Raw genomic sequence first — 17,980 nt, forward strand, 5'->3', positions numbered from 1 at the left:
TTTGTTTTCATTGAGACTCTTCAGAGGGATAAGAATTTTTAAAACATGTGATGCATTTTCTCTTTTCAAGGTTATCCTTGGAGGGGGACGATCAAAATTTCAAGCAAACACAACAGCTGATCCTGAAAACCGTTTAATTGCTAGTTACCTGAAGGTGTATCAATCTCTTCGACACATACAATCTCGTTTTCATCATTGCTTTTAGCCGCCATGTTCTGAAAAGGGAGATCAAGTCAGTCAAATATAGTTTAAAAGCAAGTGTCTTAGCTCAACCCCATTCAAGCTATTCCCTTCTAAGATAGTTGAAGGCACACAATCTAACACAAATCGGAGAATATATCACACGAAATATCTCATGTTTTTCTGATGCAAATTTTCTCAAAAGCCCAAAAACGCGTATCTAATTTTCTCTTCCATTTTGTAAATTTTACCATCTAAGTAATTTTCTATTCTTGTAGTTTATTTTTGATTAATATACATTGTCAATTAAAACTTGAATCCAAACTAAAAACACATGTTCTACCATAATTTATACGGTAGACGGCATGTGGCATCAGCAACAGGATAAAATGCCAGAAAATAATACATAAAAATAATAAGTTATCACTGTGTATGAAATTATCAGTCAATGACCATCTTTTTTTCAAATTGAAGGTACATACATTTTTCGAGCATAAATCTATTCATCATATCAAATAACTTTTTATTTATCTGCTAAAATTTTTTCTATAATATAAATGGCTATCTCTTTTCCTCAAGAGATTTTTATAGGTTAAATGCAAATAAAAACTGCTCTCAATCCACCAGTGGGTGGACTCTCCCCCCCCCGTGAATCTCCTGCTACTACCCTTATTTAAATTTAGCATACCATATACCCAAGGAGCTTTTTTTTTTAACTAAAAAACAAATAAATTTAGCTTAGTTTATTCTGAGTCCTGTATTTGATAGCTTATAGAGTATACCTAGCTATTTGAATGACAAATTAGCATTATTTTTTTGAAAAAATGAGATTGCTGAAGTGCTGATTGAATCAGAAAAATAATTATTAAATTATCAAGCTGATTCGTGTTCGCTGATTAATTTGTAGTTATGCAAATTTATAATTCCCTCTTCCCTTTTCATGGAAAAACAGCATTTTTTTCAGTTAATTTTTTAAATTGACATAGCATTTGTATATGATAATAGGAACAATTTTTTGACAAAGACTAATGCAAATATTATTTTAGAAAATATGAAATAATAAATATAATACTTTTTTTAATGCCTACAAAAACGTTCCAGTGAAAGATTGAATTAGTGTTTATGCTCATTCAAAAATCAGTAACTCATGAAACAGGTTTAGCATGCATTAAGGCGAACAAACTACAAGAAACTATATGATTAAAATGAACTGTTGCCTTACAGCTATAATTTTGTTATTAGAGCCATTGACTTTTCCCAAACTAAATGATCAAAATTAAGTTGTTTACTTTTGGCTACTATTTTTTTACAGAAAACATTTACTTTCCCTTGAGTTCAAATTTGAGGTTAAATTTCTCCAAAATGAAATGACCAAACTTGAATTGTTTAACTTCAATTATAATTCCTTAAAGACAACCAGAATTTACTAATAAGAATGGGGAAGTAGAATTATTACCTGGGTCTCAAATTTATACCTGGGTCTGGGTCTGAATAATACCTGGCTCTGAAATTTATTAAATAAAAAAAAACAAGTTTTTTAAACTGAAAGTAAGGAGCGACATTAAAACTTAAGACGAACAGAAATTAGTCCGTATACGAAAGGGGCTGGCCCCTCCTCAACGCCTCGCTCTTTACGCTAAAGTTTGACTCTGTCTCACAACTTTATTTTTTAAAACAATAAAAAACTTTAGCGTATAGAGCGAGGCGTTGATGAGGGGACAGCCCCTTTCATATACGGAATATTTTCTGTTCGTTCTAAGTTTTAATGTCACTCCTTACTTTCAGTTTAAAAAACTTGTGTTTTTTTATTTAATTTCTGATCGTTTTTTAGTTAATGCAGCTTTTATTTGCATAAAAATTTTACTTTTCTTTTGCTAAATGGATGTCTTTACAAATTAACTTACGTAACTAACTTCTATATTCGTATATTTTGTTTCTGGCAAAAAACACAAAGTTGCAGATTTTTGCAGATATGAGCTTGAAACCTATTTAATGGGGTATTCTGATATGTTGAATCTGACGGTGTGAATTTCATTAAAATTCTTTCACTTTTAGGGGATGTTTCCCCCTCTTTAAAAACTCAGGTAAATTTTCTCAGGCTTGTAGCCTTTGATCAGTAATACTAAACTTAATAAAATTTATATATTTAGAATCAGCATTATAAACACATTCTTTTGATACATTTATTGACATCAAAATTCCGTTTTTAAAAGTTTCGATTACTATCGAGCCGTATCGCTTGTTTTTTTAGTGTTTTTTTTATTACGTATATGTTATTACGTATATGAGGGGGTTCTCCCCTTAGTCAATACCACACTCTTTACGTTAAAAGTTAAAAAAAATTTTGATTCACAAACCCCTGAATCACAAAGGTCGTTTAATTAGAATAGATAGCTCTTTTGAAAGCACTAAAAAAAACTGTAGCGTAAAGAGCGAGGTATTGACTTGGGGGAGAACCCCCTCACATACGTTATAATTTCTGTTTGTTTTAAGTTCTAATATTCCTTCTTACATTTCAGTTGAAAAAAACTTTTTTTTTTTTTTAATTTCTGCTCGTTTTTAAAATAATGCTTGGAAATCCGGCGCCCCCTTCATAGAACTGTCCCTTACCCCAAAGAAACATCCTCTACGGAAATATTCTCCTGAGTAACCCCCTCCTCTAGCCCCCCCCTCCAGAACAAATCCTTCCTGAAAATGGTTGTATACTTCCCAATAACCAACAAATAATGCTGGCAAGTCCGGCGCCCCCTTCATGGCAATTTCCCTTCCCCCATGAAAACTTCCTTCATGAACAGATCCTCCAACATAACCACCGACCCACCCTTCCCTCCCACTACCAGAAAAAACCTCCTGAAAACTTCTGTATACTTCCCAATAACCAATACTATATGTTAACATTGGGTAAAGTTCATAACTTTTAGCCCTCCCTCTGGGAAATTCGGGGGATTAAGTCATCCTAAAAGACATATTTATCATATTTTCGACCATGCTGAACAAAATGGCTATCTCGAAATTTTGATCGGGTGACTTTGGGAAAAAAATAAGCGTGGGAGGGGGCCGAGTTGCCCTCAATTATTTTTTGTCACTTAAAAAGGGAACTAGAACTGTTTATTTCCGTTCCAATGATCCCATCAATTATTTTATAGGACCACTGGGTCGATACTATCACCCCTGGGAAAAAAAAAAAAAAAAAAACAAACAAACAAACAAATAAACACGCAACCGTGATATTTCTTCTGGCAAAAAATGTAAAATTCCACATTTTTGTAGATAGGAGCTTGAAACCTCTACAGTAGGGTTCTCTGATACGCTGAATATGATGGTGTGATTTTCATTAAGGTTCTATAACTTTTAGGGGGTCTTTCCCCTTTTTTTGAAAATCAGCCAAATTTTCTCAGGCGCGTAACTTTTGATGGGTAGCACTAAACTTGATGAAAGTTATATATTTGAAATCAGCATTGAAATCTGATTCTTTTGATATATCTATTGGTATTAAAAACCCGTTTTCTAGAGTTTCGGTTACCATTGAGCCGGGTCGCTCCTTACTTACAGTTCGTTTACCACGAACTGTTTGATTGAAGGTATGTACCAGCCAGTAGGAGGAACTTTAGTTTAGCATGAACTAAACATTGTTTTAATTGGTCAAATGCAGTTCTATATACCAATGTAAAGTGCATGCACTAGAAAATTAAAACATACATCTTCAATTGAAAAGAGTATCGCCATCTATTCTAATTGCCCTAAAATAGCTATTGTCAGTGAACCTTCTACCAGCCCCACAAAAAACTAAACAACTCAGGGTTTCAGTAAGGACCATGAAAAAACAGTATCTGTTTTGTTAAGGGTGTTGGTAAAAAGGTAGCATTATGATAAAACAGCTATAATGGGTTAAGGGAAGAGGAGATCATACTCATATTTCAGATAAACCCAGCTTACTATTTGACTCAAAAGCACCCAAATGACTCATCTTAATTATTAAGTATTATCATAGAAATATTAAACTTTAAATAGTGACGAAGACCACACTGCCTTTCCATAACAAACAACAACAGCACGAAGAACGACAGTGAAATCTTTTTTCAAGACAATAAACATGCTAATATCATTAACCAACAAATATACTTGTATTTTGTTAAAATTGAAAATCTTAATTTTTTTACATCTCCTCGAATCGCCGTGTGTCAACTCACTTTTTATCAGTCCTGGTTGAACTTGACTGACGTAAAGATGCTAGGACTGCTTTGATATTTTTTTTATTGTTTTATTGGTCGCATTTTTTTGTGAGTCTTATCTTTTACATATTTTTGTCTTGCTGAGGACGGTCCTTGGACCCAGGGCCGAAATATTCATTCAAATTATCTCCACTGTCGTGTAAAAAGGTTCACCTACTGTTCGTAGTGCTTTTTCTGTTGGTTAAACTTTACTATAGGGACTAGGGGAAAAAGTGGGACAATATTCCCCTTCAAGTATGGAAAAAAACTGTATATGATTTAAAAATGAAAGAAATTATTACAAATAAAAGGGTTGTTTTTCAGATGAATGTAAAGGGTGACATTAAACCTGAAGTATAAAAAATTTTTCCTACATTAGGACCCTTCCTCCCACTCAGCCATTTTTTTTTCACGTAGAAATTTAACTGTTTATTTCAATGCTGCATCTAGGATGTAGGAAGGCAGCTCTTTATAGACGCTTCGTATCATTTTTTCTTTCTAGGTTTCCTGGTGTTGGCAGAACAAATGCAAAGTCCCGGTTGCGTCTTCTGTCACTCTGTTTGAATGATAACCATCAAGTATGTTCACTTGTGATTGGCGATTTAGCACAGTTATTTATGTACTATTCCCAAACCTGGAATATCTAGTTGGAGTCGGTTGGACACCAGAAGGAAAATATTGAGTTAGTCCCTAATACGTTTAAATATTTAAATATTAAAAGAAATATAAAAAATTATTCTTATTAAAAAAAATCATAAAACGCCAAAGCCTGCAAGGACGTTCCATGCAGCTCTCATTCTTTTAGAAATTCTATGAACTTCTTTTAGAAATTCTTTTAGAAAATCTATAGCCCTAGAAAAGAGGATAGAACCACATTTTTCCTACAGCCTACTGTTTGAAATACGGTCAGTCAGCCGTGTACCCAGAACAATCTGTAGACAATGTCTCTTTGAAACATTTGGAATATCTTCATCCGCTTTTTGGAGCATCCATGATTCAGAACCACATTTGACCACTGTCGTCACAGTAGCTTCCAATATTCTAATCTTGGTTTGCAGACTTATCTTCCTATCCTTCCAAACTTTAAAAATAAATACCCTGAACATTGGCTATTCTATTTTCAACATCTTCACTGCTCGCACCGTCCTTACTAATATTACTACCAATGTAAGTGAAGCTGTCCACTTGATCAATCTTTTCCTTTCTCAACGTAGCCTTTTCATGTTCACTTATTCCTAACCTTAGCGAATTAGTCTTCTTAACATTAATTTTTAAACATTTTCTAGCACCCTGAACTCGCAAAACCTCTAAAAACTCATTCATTTTGCTCACACTTTCTTCTAGGGTGTTTAAATCCTCAGCATAATCTAAGTCCAGGAAAGTTTTTCCTCCCCATTTGATTCCGTATCTCCCATTGCCTTTTCTGTGTTCCTTAAGACAAAGTCCATCAAAATGATAAATATAAAGGGGTATAGACTACAACCCTGTTTAACTCAAGATTTAATACAAAACCAGTTGCTAACCTCATTTCCTACCTAAACCGCAGCAGTGTTATTGTCGTACATAGCACTAATCACTTCAATGTTTTTATCTGGTATATATACAAGCATAAGACCTTTGCTAAAGCTCTTCTATCAACAGAATCGAACGCTTGCTCTTAATCTATAAAACTGAGGACCAAAGGTGTTTGTGATCAAGCAATTCTTAATTATTAACCTAAGAACAAAAATATGGTCGGCACATCCTCTACCCTTTTTAAAACCGCACTGTTTTTCTCTTATCACTTTGTTCACAGCATCTTTCAGTCTAAAAAGTATACATATTAGTAAGTGATTTGCTACCTACAGAGACCAGGCTTAATGCCTCGGTAATTACCACACTCACTCTTATTACCTTTCTTATACAGTGGTTTAATTAAGGTTTTACTAAAATCGCTAGGTACTACCCCCTTTTCAAAAATCATTCATAATCTTGAGTAGCTTATTTCCAACCTCAGGTTCACCATATTTAAGAAACTCATTTACCGCAGAATCAGCACCTGGGGTCTATATGTAAAATACAAATGAATGTGCATTGTCAGTTTAATATACATATACCGAAATTTAGTCATTAAAATGTTAATATTATTTGATTTATTAAAGTTATAAAAGTAAAAACATTTATATATTTTCAGTAAAGTGCAAATTTTGTTCTGGCCTTGGGAAGGCATAGGGGTTTTGCGCCAAACTTATGTTAATTTCTCTCGTTTCTGTTCGTTTTGGGTTTCATTTATTTATCAATGCTGATGTGTAGTAGTTTCACGCTTGGTAGATTATTTGATATTAGTTTTGCTCATTTTTTGTTTAATGGAGTTCTTTACTTTTCTTTGAAAAACTTATTTTGTGGAAAGTTTTTTTTATTTAATTTTTGTCCACTTTATATTGACATGGTCTTCTAAGAGAAAAAGAAAATAATACTTTAAATCTTTTCGTTTTTTAGGACTTCATAGTTTGGCCTGCTATTCGAGTGCCAGAGAAAAATTTTCATCAATTTTTAACAGCCTACACCCTTTTAAAAATCTAGACACAAATAGTACTGTTTAATTTTTATAACTCCTCTAGTTGACCTGTAATGGAAAACTTGATACCAGTCGGAAAAAAAAAAAATCTATTTACTTACTTTGATAGCTTGGATACACTTACGGTATTTTGATTTGTTTAAATTTAAAAGGTAATAGTAGCTCTAAAAATTTGAACATAATTCCTTCAATCATTCTCGGGTCTCTGCGGAGATGCCTTATTGGGACTTGGTATCAACGAAGTGCACTTTAATTGAGTTTTAAGTAAACATTTATTTTTTAAGCATATAAAAATTTGATTTTAGGAAGACTAAAATCTATTCTATAAATCATATACAACAACTTTCTATATAAACCTTATATGCCCCCATGGTATAACTTACAACCCTTGCACTGAGGGCTCTGAGGGGGTTATCATCCTAAAATACCTAATTTCCAGAACTTTCAACTACGTTGAACATAATGGATATCTCTAAAATTTTTATTGGATGTGTTTGGGAAAATGGTGGGCGTGAGAGGGGGGTTAGTCGCTATCCAATCACTTTCAAGTATTAAAAAAGGCTTAAGCCCTTTCAATTTCCAATTGAATGAGCCCTTTTGAAGTTTCTACGACAACGCTTTCAATAAAAACTTTATATGCCCTGAGGGCTGTGGGATAAGTGGTTGTCATCCTTAAAGACCTAATTTCCAAACTTTTAACTACGTTGAATAAAATGGCTATCTAAAAATTTTGATTGGATGTGTTTCGGGAAAAGGTGAGTGAGAGAGGGGGTTAGTTGCCCTTAAATCACTTTTGACTATTAACAATAATACTAGTCCTTTGAATTTCAAATCGAATGAGCCCTTTTTCAAGTTTCTACGACAAAGATTTCAATACAAACCTGATATGCCCCCAGGGCATAACTTATAATCCATGCCCTGAGGGTTGTGGGTGAGTGTCCTCCTTAAAAATATGTTTTCTATCTGGAAATAAACTACCCTGAACAAAATGGCTATCTCAAAATTTTTATTGACTGTGTTAGGGGGAATGATGGGTGTGGGAGGGGGGGGGGTTCTAGTTGCCCTCCAATCACTTTCGACTATTAAAAAGGGCACTAGTCCTTTGAATTTCCAGTTACAATTAACTTTATTCATTTTGACTTTATATTGTTAAACGAAAAATATGTTTGATTTTGCTTGGACAAAATGCTATCTTAGGTCTATATACCTGAAACACTATCTTTACTATTTCAGTAATGACTTGAAATGTGAAAGGAGATGTTAACTGTATATTTTAGAGTGCTGAAGTTGTTATTTAGTTTTTGTAGCATCAGAAAAAAATTGGTAAAAAGCGAATTCTACGGTTAATGTTGTAAATAATGAGGAAATTTAATGTCTCAAAATTTTATAGATGGCGCCGGTTTAAAGTCCTCTGTCCTGCGAATGCCTTACAGCATTAGGACATGCATATATCTCAAGCTGAAAGCCATGTAAAGTTAACTTCTAGAGCCAAGGCTCAAGTATTTTTTGGGGGGGGGAAATTAAAAAAGGCTTGCATTTTAGGCTACACCTGCACCGTAAATTGGAATCTAAATAGAGCAAGTTAACGTGATCTCCTTATGTACTTTTTTGTTCCTTAGCATCTCAAGTTTCTCAATCATCTATGCTGAAATGCCTCAGTAAAATATGGGGTATAAGATTCACATTTCTTAATTATGCTTTAACTGACGGATAAGTGTTAGAAGTTTTGTTAGGTATATATGTTAGGAAAACTAAGTGATTTTTAGATTAGACCTAAAATGAGTATTTGCCTAATAATTTCTGGGTTTCCTAGTGATTACTGTGATATCTAATGAAATATTCCCAACCACCTACAACCAAGCTTCGGTCTTGGAATTCTTTATATAATTTCAAGAAAATTTTGTCCTCAACAGGAAGCTGTTGTACTTGCCTATTCAGCACTAAAATGAATTTACGTTGGTTCAGGTGTTTTTTGTTTCTTTTCCTGTTCAGAATTACTACTATATTAAACGATGTCTATAAAGCACTAACAGTTTTTCTGGGCCTTGGTTAATACAAAATTCACAATAACGTAAAATTAAAACACAAAACACACCCTTGAATCCAAACTGAATAAAATAAATTAAAGGAAAGGGTCTCTGTGTACCATACCCTGATACCCATGCCATTCAGTCTTCCCATTACTTAGTATAATCGTGTATGTAAAGTTTAATATAGAAAATATCATGTGTATTGGTATAGTATCATATAATTTAATTTCATATGTTATCATAATCTCTCATTTTTCAAATGCTTCTAAGATGCACTAGACTTGACTGCTGCTACAAATATAATAAAATTTAGAATTTGTTTTATTTTTTGAAATGACAAACAGGAAAATTGCTCTCGAGAGACGAATTATTTCTACTACTACTAATAATAAGTCATCACTGCCCCAAGCCACCTGAGGTAAACACAGCTGAGACGCTTTTCTTCCACTCCACATTGTTCAAGAGTGTCACTTCATCCTCCCATGAAGTTTTCAACTTCCTTTAGATCTTACCTCGGAATTTCTTTGCACACCACTCCAGGATGTTCAGCTTTCTTTAATCTGTAAACTCTGACTGAACCGTCTTAACTTTTCTTTCATTATAGCTTCAGAAAGTGGGATCGAACCACATTGTTCGTACTGGTATTTGGAGTCTAGTAATGTAAGATATTTGGGCAGAAAACTAGTAAAAACATATAATTTTTGGAATTTCACAGTGTCCATATACAGTAATTTCTTTTTCATTTCAGGATATGCTCTACTACCAAAAGCTTTTAAGAAATTGCCTGAGTCATGTTTCCTAATCCTAGTCGGTTTGGTCATTGGTGGTATTTTCCGATCACTCAATGCTCACAATGTTATGCCTTTAAGTCCCTTAATGTTCTTCTTCTTTCTTCTGCCGCCAGTGATATTTGATGCTGGGTATTACATGCCAAATCGTCTTTTCTTCGATCATCTTGGAACGATATTACTGTATGCTGTTGTTGGTACTATTTTCAACACTTTTGCAATAAGTAAGTACATTGTGTCAACACTCTAGTCTATGTCTGCCTAGCTCAAATTTGGAAGAAAGCCATAAAGAGAATATATTTATTTTATTTCTTTTATTATATTTTTATTTTCATATTTATGATTCTTTTTTTTTCAGTATTATTTCAAAAAAAAAAAAATTGTACCCAAACTACGCAATGTATTGTTATTCATAGGAAATAGAAACATTAAAAAAAATGGTTTTGGATGTAGTCTTTTTGTACATATGTGTTTATATTTAACTCTGTCTATTCCCTCTAAGCACAATCAATGTATTTATTGTTTTTTTGCATATTCAATTCCTAAAGCTACAAAGCCAAAACGAACAAAATGGTTATTTATAAGTTAAAAGTAATATTTGTCTGTTTCTAAAAGTACTTAATGGTCATAGTCACGCGTTAGTGTTCATATGTGGCCGCCTGGCCGTACATTAAACATGCTTTATATTGTTCTTTATTCATAATTACTAAATTTAATAGAAACAACATGCAAAGAAATTTCGGGGAATCTGTAGTTGTTTGTATTAGAAAATGTTTAAAAAAAAACAAAAAAAAAACGCAAACATAACACAATGAGTTTGAATAAGTAAAAAAAAAAATGTCTTATAATTTCTATTAAAGAAAGAATTGTCTGTTACTATTGTAAATCCTTGGTCTTCCAAGCAAAAAGAACAAAACGATGTTTAGAGAACGTATACTTCAATTGAATTTTGAACAACTTAATTTTCTTAAAGATTAAAAGAGCATTGCGTAAAAAAAAATTATAGGAGGCCAAAGCCCGAAAGAGTGTTCGTAAGTCTGTTCCAGAAACTTCTCCCTCTTTTAACGCATTTATGCACTCCTCTACTAAATAGTCCTTTCGGTGGATTCTCTGACTGGTCTGCTGCTGGTTGATCTGTTCTGGTCTTGTCTGCTTTCTTTTGTTTTCTTTCTTTTTTAACTTTAACAAGGTTGACTTTTTGGTTTTTCCCCGCAATGAAATTTATATTCCACATGACTCCTGACATCTTGGTGACTGAAGAACCATTCTTTCCTAAAAATAAAATTAAATGCATTTGGCAGACCTCAAACAATGTGTCAAAAAGGGATTGACCACATGTCGCTTCAGTGGGAGAATTTTTTTATTCATCTCAAATCATTTTCGAAAATGCAAAAATCACCTTTGTATCGTAAAAACTTGTTTACTTCATAAGAAGACAAGCATAGACGATATTGCGACATGTTATGCCTGGGACGCATCAAAGTCACGTTTGTCAACAAAAAAAAACCGAATTTCATTAATGACCAAGGCCGTATCCAAGCGGGGGGAATTACAGCGTTTGAATCTCTGCCCCCATTAAATTTTTGTCCTACTCGCAAAAAAGTAACAAAAATTTTATATACTCATTTTTTTGTAACTCCTCCCCCCCGAAAAATACTCTCATCCCCCCCCTAACAACAATCCTGGATGCACCATTGTAAATCATATGTGGTTTTTCTTTATTTTAGCGTCAAACTCATATTTCAGAAGCAGAAACCTAATATCTAGATTTAGAAGTACTGATCCCAAGCAATGTGGTAAAGAGGGCTTGACCACACGTATTTCAGTGGCAGAATTTTTTTTTTCAATCTGAAATTATTTTTGAAAATGGAAAATCCACCTTTGTATTGTAAAAACTTGTTTACTTCCTAAGGAGACAAGCATAGACGATATTGCGACATTTTATGCCAGGGCTGCATCAAAGTCACGTTTGTTGACTAAAAAGCAAAGTTTTATTAATGATCGAGGCCGCATCCAAGTGGGAAGATTTACCGGGTTTTTACCCCTCCTTCGGCCAATTTGTTTTGACTTACTCGCAAAAATGTAACAACAGTTTTTACAAAATCAATTTAAAAGTTTTTGTAACTCCCCTCCTCCAAAAAATATTTCAGCCCCCCAAACAACAATCTTGAATGCGCCCTAGTCAAGTATATATGGGTTTGGTACTTGTCTAAAATATAAAACACACTCGAGAACTTTTGTTGCGATTACCCGGTTTTTCACGCTGTCTATACCAGACAATAACCTTCGGCTTGTTGAGAAACCCAATAATAGCTGTTATTTTACTTTAATATTTAGTTGGTATTTTGGTTAGGTTAGGTTTTGTTAGGTTTTGTTACTAAAGCATTGTATTTTCATCATATTTTGTTTTATTTCAAGCAGTCACCAAATTTAAATTCTCGAGTGTGTTTTACATAATAGACAAGTATCGTAGTTTTTTGTAATTTTAGCTTCTAAATCATCTTTCAAAAGAAAAAACCTAAAAGTATTCCTAACGTTGAGAAGTTTCCACACAAGATTACCTCCTTTGGAGACACTAAGCGTAGACAGTAATACTATTGTCAAACACAATATATCTAGCTTCTCTAAGGGAGAGAGAGAGAAAGGGAGAGGAGGATTACAAAATTACCTTTAAAAACGTTTCAAAATTTGTTAATATAATGTGTAAAAATTGTGTCGTAAAGCTATGGGAATCACATAAACTCAGCATTTTCAGAACTAAAAACAAAAGCTAAATAAATTTAAATTTGAAGTTTGACTCGAGTCCGATAGCATTATCAAATAACCTGATACTAGAATGAAGGATAGCATGTAGAGGATTTAAACAGGATTCAAACTTAAATATTTTTTTCAACAAAATCACCCATTTCTTTTAATTAAGTTCATTGGAATCAGATATACAACTGGGGTATTGGGAGACGCGGCCTTACTGGTGCGCAAGGCCTTGTGCAGCCGGCAATACGTGGAGTCTGACGTTATCGTCGTAATATAGCGGGAGCAATAATAATGTAGCCTCTAGCGAGACTCATACCAATGTGATTCCTAGGGTTCAGCAGGAAAGTTGTGGTTTAGGGCCAAAAGGGTGTCTAACGAAGGAGGGTTTTGACAGTTTTAAAACCGCTGGCCCCGCTTAATATAAAGGGGGAGCGCAAATTTGGGAACTCAAAGTCGTACATTCCACGGTTTTTTCTGTGAGTCCCCTCATGAAGTCACAAAATCACTCATGTGATTGTAATTCATAACATATTTGGCCCTGTTAGCACGAGGCCCAGTGCGGTAGCACCACTTGCCACCCCCAAAGGACGGCACTGGCTATTGAAGGGGTTGGAATCGAAAATCCACACTAGATACTTCAGACCAATAATAATCTAATATGAAAATAAATTTTGAGTTATCAGATTGTCCAGTTGTGATGCTAGGTAACTTCATGTTGCTCCTTACTTTCAGTTGAAAAACTTTTTTTAAAATTTAATTTCTGATTGCTTTTTTAGACAATGCTGGAAAATCCAGCGGTCCCGTCATAGCAATGTCCCTTCCCCCATGGAAAGATGCTCCCACATAACCCCCGATCCCCCCACTACCAGCAAAAAAATCCCCCCTGAACACGTATGTATATTTCCCAATAAACAATACTATATGTAAACAATGGGTAAAGTTCATAACTTTTAGCCCTCCCCCGGGGACTTTGGGGTATTTAGTTATCCTAAAAGACATAGGTACTATATTTTCGACCATGCGGAACAAAATGGCTGTCTAAAAATTTTGATTGGGTGACCATGGGAAAAAATGAGCGTCCGAGGGGGCCTCCCACGTCACAATAATACACGAATGGAATTATAGATATACTTCCAACGAACATATATATATATATATATATATATATATATATATATATATATATATATATATATATATATATATATATATATATATATATATATATATATATATATATATATATATATATATATATATATATAGATATATGATATATATATATATATATATATATATATATATATATATATATATATATATATATATATATATATATATATATATATATATATATATATATATATATATATATATATATATATATATATATATATATATATATATCATATATCATATATATATATATATATATATCACTGTGTATGAAATTATTAGTCAATGACCATCTTTTTTTCAAATTGAAGGTATATACATACATTTCGAGCATAAATCTATTCATCATATCAAATGATTTGTTCTCTATATGATAAAATTTGTTCTATAATATAAATGGCTATCTCTTGTCCTCAAGAGTTTTTTATATGTTAAATTCAAATAAAAACCTCTCACACTCCCCCCGGGGGTAGACTCCCCTCCCCCCCCCCCTTGAATCTTCTGCTACTACAATTATTGAAATTTAGCATACCATATACCCAAGGAGCTTTTTTTTTAACTAAAAAACAAATAAATTTAGCTTAGTTTATTCTGAGTCCTGTATTTGATAGCTTATAGAGTATACCTAGCTATTTGAATGACAAATTAGCATTATTTTCTTGAAAGACTGAGATTGCTGAAGAGCTGATTGAATCAGAAAAATAATTATTAAATTATCAAGCTGATTTGTGTTCGCTGATTAATTTGTAGTTATGCAAATTTATAACTCCCTCTTCCCCTTTCATGGAAAAACAGCATTTTTTTCAGTTAATTTCTTTAATTGACATTGCATTTTTATATGATAAGAGGAGCAATTTTTTGACAAAGGCTTACTGATAACAGCAGTTAATGCAAATATTATTTGAGAAAATATGAAATAATAAATATAATACTTTTTTTAATGCCTACAAAAACGTTCCAGTGAAAGATTGAATTAGTGTTTATGCTCATTCAAAAATCAATAACTCATGAAACAGGTTTAGCATGCATTAAGGCGAACAAACTACAAGAAACTATATGATTAAAATGAACTGCTGCCTTGCAGCTATAATTTTGTTATTAGAGCCATTGACTTTTCCCAAGCTAAATGATCAAAATTAAGTTGTTTACTTCTGGCAACCATTTTTTACAGGAAACATTTACTTTCCCTTGAGTTCAAATTTGAGCTAATAAGAATGGGGAAGTAGAATATTTTATCAGTACTTCAAAATTACTGAAATACATATTTTAGCATACAACTTAAAATTTAGCTTATAGAAGAATGGGAAATAGTTTGATCACAGCAATATTAGGCTACTCTTACAATAAAATCACTTCTTAGAAATTGTTGCATATTATATAAACATGTCTATCCCCTAAAGAGAAGTCAAGATGCAACATATCCCACATAATTTTTCCGTTTATCAAAATTACTATATCTTGAACTTCCCTCTGTCTCCAATTGTTTTTATAACAATGAAGTAAAATAACAAAGAAGAGAAGTTTAAAACTTTCATATAGTATCTAAGGCAAGAACAAACTTAATGGGGTGGATTCGATATTTGCAAAGACATTTTGTATATTGTAATCAAAATATGGTAATAATCTGCTAATTTTAGAACTAAGATATAGTGATGACATTACTAATTTATTCTTGCTATAAAGACTTGTTGACCTTGACAATAAAACCATCCCTACTTAAATCTCCGCCAAGAAATTTTGTGCCATCTTTCCAGAAATTTCCGCCATCTTTTCTAATTGCCATAAAATAGCTTTTGTCTGTGAACCTTCTACCAGCCCCACAAAAAAACTAAACAACTCAGGGTTTCAGTAAGGACCATGAAGAAACAGCATCTGTTTTGATAAGGGTGCTGGTAAAAAGGTAGCATTATGATAAAAAAGCTATAATGGGTTAAGGGAAGAGGTGATCATACTCATATTTCGGATAAACCCTGCTTACTATTTGACTCAAATGCACCCAAATGACTCATCTTAATTATTAAGGATTATCATAGAAAAGTTAAACTTTAAATAGTGACGAAGACCACACTGCCTTTCCATAACAAACAACAAAAGCACGAAGAACAATAGGGAAATCTTTTTGCAAGACAATAAACATGCTAATATCATTAACCAACAATAATTCTTGGAATCTTGCAGAATTGAAAATCTTAATTTTCTTCCATCTCATTGAATCGCCTTGTTTTAACTCACTTTTTAGCAGTTCTGGTTGAACTCTGAAATTTTTTTATTGTTTTATTGGTCGCATTTTTTTGTGAGTCTTTTGTCTTTTACATATTTTTGTCTTGCTGAGGACGGTCCTTGGACATAGGGCCGAAATATTCATTCAAATTATCTCCACTGTCTTGCAAAAAGGTTTCCCTACTGTTCTTCGTGCTTTTGTTGTTAGTTAAACTTTACTATAGGGACTAGGGGATAGAGTGGGACAAGAGTCCCCTTCAAATATGGAAAAAACTGTATATGATTTAAAAGTGAAAGAAATTATTACAAAAAAAAGGGTTGTTTTTCAGATGAATCTAAAGAGTGACATTAAACCTGAAGTATAAATAATTGTTCCTACATTAGGACCCTTCCCCCCAACTGTGAAAACTGTGAAAATCTGAGGGAACCTGTGCACCAAATGGTAGACACCGCCATAGACTGTATCAAGGTAACCAGAAACGAAACCCGCCGAACGGGTATTTGCAATACAGAAATGGAATGCAAAGCGTGGTTTTCATTGCGTTTACAATATTTAAACTGTTGTCTTTTGGGGTTTAGGGCGGCAAAAAGGTACCTAGGTTAGGTTACGTATTTAATATATGCTATGCTTTTCCCCCCCTCCCCTCCCCTAAAGTGCAAAGACATATCCAAAATTTGTTTGTAAACTATTATTAAAAGTACCCCACTCTTTGTTGCTTAGCTAATCGTTGGAAACCAAGTTATCTGATGAGAATCAACCGTGTGAAGAACTATAGGCATAGACATTCCTGTTATCAAATCTTTATTAAAATCTTATAACAACTCGAAGCCGTTTATCGCGTTCATCATCTCTCTGTACCTTCTTCCTACCCATCTTATAGATCTGCTCCAAATCCCTTTTCTTGCCTGACTTCCTTCTGTTGATGTTTTCTCTGTTGATGTTTTGACTTCCTTCTCTTTTGTTGTTTTTTTGAACCGGAAACCCTTTTCTGAGTGATTTTCTGATTTTTTCCCCCTGTATGAACATAGATATTTTGTTTGACGAACCAACTTTTTTTCACAGTTACGGGAGATGGAGGTTCTTCAATCTCTTCAATTTGGTCTTCAGCCATGTTCTTAAAGGGGAGATCAAATCAGTCAAATATAGTCAAACTTGTATTACTTCAAAAATGTTCAGAAATTAAATAAAAAAGATAAGTTTTTTTTAACTGAAAGTAAAGAGTAACATTAAAACTTAAAGCGAACTGAAAATATTCTTTATTTGAAAGGGACTGTCCCTTGCTCAAAGCCTCGCTCTTTGCGCTAAAGTTTGACTCTTTATCACAATTCTGTTTCTTAAATAATAAAAAACTGTAGCGTAAATAGCGAATATTATAAAGACTATATATAATATTATAAAGACTTATAAAGAATAAATATTATAAGACTATTAACAAGCAAACTATTCTGTATTCAAGGTTAAATATCCCCTTCTCAGTCCCTTAATCTTTATATTAAGTTCAAGTTTTGTTTAGAAAACTGAATTTGGCGTTTAAATACACATAAAAGTTTGCAAAAGATGCCAAAGGCTAAAAAGTATTGGTGGTTTTTTGGTGACTCTAGTGCGAGTCACTCTTGTAATTTACTCATTCTCTTTGATCCTGTAGTTTGATTACATTTTATGGGGGTTTATACATAGCTCTTTTTTCCTTGTGGGTCATCTAAGCACCAAAAATCTTGGGTTTTTTGTATTCTTGGTTGAGAAACTCAATTAGATTGTATAATAAGAGTCTAGAGTCTGATAATTTGTAACCAGAAAATCAATATTAGCTGCCTCTAGTTAACGTTTGAGACACAAAGTAGCATTTGGTGTTGTAACCTTTTTTATGATAAAAACTATATATTCTTTTGCTGTAATTAAATTCGTCTTACTATTCAATTGCGTTATTTTAATTTAAAACCATATCAGATTATTTAGGTATATTGGGGCTTGATTTTTTTGGGCCATTAGTTTTTTTAAAAATTGAAAATTAAAATTTAAATGAACCTGCATCTGCATACCCCTACACATATGCTGGATTTCAT

Source organism: Artemia sp. Qi Xiang Cuo, chromosome 21 (genome assembly GCF_049724085.1).
Source record: "Artemia sp. Qi Xiang Cuo chromosome 21, ASM4972408v1, whole genome shotgun sequence".
NCBI classification, from domain to species: Eukaryota; Metazoa; Arthropoda; class Branchiopoda; order Anostraca; family Artemiidae; genus Artemia; species Artemia sp. Qi Xiang Cuo.